The sequence below is a fragment of the Equus asinus genome, chromosome 20 (assembly GCF_041296235.1).
Source record: "Equus asinus isolate D_3611 breed Donkey chromosome 20, EquAss-T2T_v2, whole genome shotgun sequence".
Classification (NCBI taxonomy): domain Eukaryota; kingdom Metazoa; phylum Chordata; class Mammalia; order Perissodactyla; family Equidae; genus Equus; species Equus asinus.
Window position 1 is genome coordinate 3,467,841 of NC_091809.1, and position 5,476 is coordinate 3,473,316.

Consider the following 5,476-nt stretch of genomic DNA (forward strand, 5'->3'; position numbering starts at 1 on the left):
TGGTCACAAATGGCTGGATTGCATCATTTGTTCCGGCTGAGTGGTATACCATTGTGTGGCTATAGCCCATCTTCCTTCTCCAATCATCCCTTGCTGGACACCAGGGTGCTTTCCAAGTCTTGGATATCAGGAGTAAGACTGTGGTGAACACAGCCATGCACATGTCTTTATGCGGTAGTCTTTCTGACTGTTTTGGATAAGCAAGCGGCAGATTAATAGCTGGGTCATACGGGACATGGATACTTAAACTTCTGAGGCAGTTCCACACCTTTGGCATCGTGGCTGCACCGGGTTACACTCCCACCAGCAGTGCAGGAGGCTTCCCTTCTCTCCACCTCCTCTCTGACACTTGTTATTTCCTGTCTGCTTCCTTCTAGCCATGCTGACCACAGTGAGCTGCCATGGCCTTGCAGTTTGGATTTGCATTTTCCTGAGACTTCATGATGGTGAACAAGTTTTCATGCACCTACTCGCCCTCTTTCTGTCTTCTTCGGAGAAATCTCTGCTTCCATCTTTTGACCAGGTTTTCATTGGCTTGTTTTTTTTCTTGTGGAGACGTGCGAGTTGATTGTATCTTTGGGCTTTTCACCCCTTGTCCGATGTGTGGTTTGCAAACATCCTCTCCCAATTGTTGTGGTGTCTTAGTATTCAGTTGATGGTTTCCTTGAGTGGGCAGAAGTGTGTGCATTTGATGTGGTCCCGTTTGTTTCTTGTTTCCTTTGTTGCCCTTGCCCAGTCAGACATGCTTCTTCCAAATAGGCGGCTCAGACAGATGGCAAAGAGCACTCTGCCTAGGTCTTCTCCTACAAGGTTCACGGTTTCAAGTCTGCCATTCAAGGCTTTAATCCATTTCAGGTGGTGTGTGTGCCAGGTGTAACATCATGGTGTACTCTCGTTGTGTTCCATGTGGCTGTGCAGGCTTCCCAGCACCGTTTATTGTAGAGACTCTCCTTTCTCCGCTGTCTCCACTTGGCTCCCTGGTCCAAAATGGGCTGTCCATGTAAGTTTGAGTTGGGCTCTGGGCTCTCAATTGTTTTGCATGGGTCTTCATGCCTGTTTTGGGGCCCAGACTGTGCCGTTTCGGTACCTAGCGCTTCGTCCTCTATGTTGAAATCAGAAATTGTGACACGTGCTGCTTTGTTCGTTTTCCTGAGGATTCCTTTGCCTAGTCAGGGTCTCGTGTTGCTGGCTAGAAACTTCAGGATTCTCTCTTCTTCTCTGTGGCAAATACTGCTGCAACTTTGACTGGGATTGCATGGAATCCAGAGATTCCTTACTGCGGTATGAACCTTTCAAGTGTGTTAATCCTTCCATTCCTAGATCCCTCGATATCTTTTTTTTTCTTGTGTCTTCTTGAGTTTCTTTCCCCAAAGGTTTGCTAGTTTTTGAATTAACATAGAATTCACCTGTTTTGCTAAGGGTATTCACAGAGATCCTATTCTTCGTAATGGCAAGCTCCTGTTTTTTTGTTTTTTTTTTTTCCTTAGCTTCAGTTTTTCTATTCTTTGCAACTTTTAATTGGTTTTGTTTTGGCACAAGTGCATTGCTGTGCTCACATCTGCTGGCAATGCTCCTGTATTTGCTGTGGAAGTCTGGCCCTGTCCAACGTCCCTTCCCATCTGCCTCTACTCTACCTCGGACGCCTGCACCAGAACAACTGAAGCAGTGGTGAGGAGGCCCAAACCGAGGATTCCACCCAGCCCATACTGGGCCACAGACCCAGAAGGTGCGGACCTCACCACTGCACCACCGGCCGGCCACTTACATGTTCAGTGGCAACGTGCAGTTGAGTGCAATGGGAGTTAAATATACTAGTGAGCCCAACTCTAGCACTGTGTAGATGAGGCTAGGTTGTTTTTCGGGTCCATTGTGATGTCAGAGGATTTGTCATAATTGTGTCTCTGAGGTCCAGCATGCTTCCTGGATACAGGTTTCAGAGCCTGCTTGGAGCAGTCTCATAACTCACCCTTCCCAGTTAGCCCATGCTTGACCTTCGCTGCCGTTTTTTGGCTTGTGAATTTCTCTGACTTTCAAACGTTCCAGCAGAGTCTGTCTAAAGACGGACATCATCTTTCATTGTGGATAATTCAGGTGTGATTTCTGTTCACCTTCCATTTTCTGGGTCCTCTTTTTCTTTTCCATAGTATACTCGTCATGGTCTTTCTCAGCTATCTCCCTTAGACATGCTTATCAGTCCGTTCTCCTTCATTCCAAGGGATTAGTTTGTATTTCGTTAATCGCTGTATGTTCTCTAGGGTGAGGTGTGAGTGCTTTCGTGACTCTTGGTTGTTGTCCTTGAATTTGCACCGGTCACTTGTAGGACTCTTGGCTACCCTAGCCTAGGTCAAACTAAGCACTGAGAACACGTGGTCATGTGGGTTGGTTTGACATCCTGAGATCAGAAACTCCAAATTCGAGGTGGTCCTGGCAACCCCCTTCACGGACACAATGTTTCCAAGACAACTTAGACAAATCGGATGAATTCCACTCTCCAGGAAAGATATTTTTCTGTCTCTTTTCCGGATTTGGGAAGTTTCGAACTTGACCCCTGATCCTTGAACGTTCCCCTAGATTCCGTCCAGATACGGGCTTACTTAATTTTTATAGGGTGTGCCATTTGTTTGCCCTACATCCTCTACCCTGGCCTGTTTATTTTTCTTGAAACACAACTGTAAAGTTCTAATTTTCGTGCAACTTCCTTACATATGGTGTCAAAACACATAATCAATAATCCTTCTACGGCAAGAGGTAGGGGGAGAGAATTTCGATGGAGGCAAACAGAGCACACTAGCCTGGGAGGGCAGCCTTCACGAAGGAACGAAGCCCTGTGGAAGAGGGTGCTTTTCAGCACCCTTGTAGAGCACTTCCAAACAAAGAGACATACCCCAAGCGTGACAGGGCTCCATTCCTTCAAGGCTTCCAAGACATCTCTTGGGACACATTACCATGTGCCCAGTGGGCCCACGTGACACCAGAGCTTCGGAAAAAGAGACTGACCTTCAAAGAATGCTATGGGCCTTGGAAAGGAGGCATCGATTCTTCTCTTCAATGTCCTCAAGACATCTTTCTTGACTTTGCATTATGCTTAAGGCACAAGGGCACTGTAGGTGTGATGAACGCCAAGTCCGGCCACTTGTTTCCAATGAAGTTGCAAGCTTGAATCAGCATGACCTCCCCATAGACTTGAATAGATGACAATGTTCTCCTCTCCGTGCCTGTCCCTCTATTCTCACTTGTGGCCTAGGGTTCCTTTCTTATCCCTTGCATCAGACTCTGTTTTATCTCTTCTAGTTTCTGTGCCTGCTTTCTGTTTGCCAAACCTGTTTCTGGGTATCTGTCCCTTTAATAGCCTAGCCTAGGCCAATCCTCAGACTGTAACCATGCGGCCACCCTGGGGGACATGTTCACCGTGATGTCATAAGCGACCTCAAAATTCGAAGTTGTCCTGACAACCTCCGTGCACACAGAGTTTCACAGCCATCTCAGACCAGTCTGACTCCTCACCCTGTCTAGGTAGGATAGTTTTCCTTTTTCTGCAATTGTTGTCAGTTTCTATCTTTCTCCTTGAACTTCGAAAGGGCTCCTACATTCTCTCTAGACACTGGTTTCACTCCTGTAAGATTATCCTGGGTTTTATCTCTTATATCTTGGGTAGATGGCAAAATGGGTGGACCTTACCCAGAAAAAGTCCTGGACTCCCTCACAAGTTGAAGTTGCCCAGGGAATGTTCTGATGCACGATGATGGTGTCATCTCGTGGCACTCTGCCAATTCCACCTTGGCAGGTCACAAGATTTCCTTCCTTCTGCCTTTGGGAAGTGTACCAGATACTTCCATAGATTGTAATATTCTTATGGTTCCTTTTCTTGTGCGTATTGATAACGTATCCTCACAATTGCTGCTTATTTATGATCTCTGCCCGCACCATACCATGAAATCTATATTTCCTAACACTACTAATGTGATATGCACTCGTAATGTGAAACAGTGAGGCCCGGGCCGCCCAAGCGGAATGTGGGCACTTACCTGCTCCACCACAGGGCCGGCCCTGAATTGTACTTTTGGACCAACCTTTTGCCTGAACTTGGGAAGACGTGGGCCTGTTTGGATTATTCGTGAAGGTGATTAGTAATAACATCATGGACGGTAACATTTTCCGTTCGTTCATGGGTTTAGGACTGATCATGTTCTCTTCGTAGTATTCCTCTTCACCTATTTGGAATGGTCTGCCTTTCTGTAGCATCTGTAAGCATTTGGAGGTGATTTTCCATCCTTGGAAGTTCACCTTCTGTAAACTCTTTCCGCCCCCAAAGCTTTATGACATCATTCTGGACCCCTTTTTGGATTTTTGATTTGAGGTGAATTTATAGCCATGACCCTGCATTAGAACGTACTATAACTGCCAGATTCACATCCTCATTGCTTTAGACTTCTGTGTAGCTTACATCATCTTCACCAGTGTAAGATTAATCACAGGCCCTCACCACACACTTGTGCCTAATCTTCTCTTTCACCCTCCGTCACCGCCCCTCTTTGCCTCTGGGAGCCCGCATACAAATGTTCAGTGCCACCTGTTGGTTAGTGCTTGCTTTTTCTTCGCCTTGTAAGTGAGATTCTATGGTATTTGAATTTCTCACTGGGGCTTGTTACACTTCCCCTAAAACCCTCACAGCCATTCTGGTGGTCACAAATGGCTGGATTGCATCATTTGTTCCGGCTGAGTGGTATACCATTGTGTGGCTATAGCCCATCTTCCTTCTCCAATCATCCCTTGCTGGACACCAGGGTGCTTTCCAAGTCTTGGATATCAGGAGTAAGACTGTGGTGAACACAGCCATGCACATGTCTTTATGCGGTAGTCTTTCTGACTGTTTTGGATAAGCAAGCGGCAGATTAATAGCTGGGTCATACGGGACATGGATACTTAAACTTCTGAGGCAGTTCCACACCTTTGGCATCGTGGCTGCACCGGGTTACACTCCCACCAGCAGTGCAGGAGGCTTCCCTTCTCTCCACCTCCTCTCTGACACTTGTTATTTCCTGTCTGCTTCCTTCTAGCCATGCTGACCACAGTGAGCTGCCATGGCCTTGCAGTTTGGATTTGCATTTTCCTGAGACTTCATGATGGTGAACAAGTTTTCATGCACCTACTGGCCCTCTTTCTGTCTTCTTCGGAGAAATCTCTGCTTCCATCTTTTGACCAGGTTTTCATTGGCTTGTTTTTTTTCTTGTGGAGACGTGCGAGTTGATTGTATCTTTGGGCTTTTCACCCCTTGTCCGATGTGTGGTTTGCAAACATCCTCTCCCAATTGTTGTGGTGTCTTAGTATTCAGTTGATGGTTTCCTTGAGTGGGCAGAAGTGTGTGCATTTGATGTGGTCCCGTTTGTTTCTTGTTTCCTTTGTTGCCCTTGCCCAGTCAGACATGCTTCTTCCAAATAGGCGGCTCAGACAGATGGCAAAGAGCACTCTGCCTAGG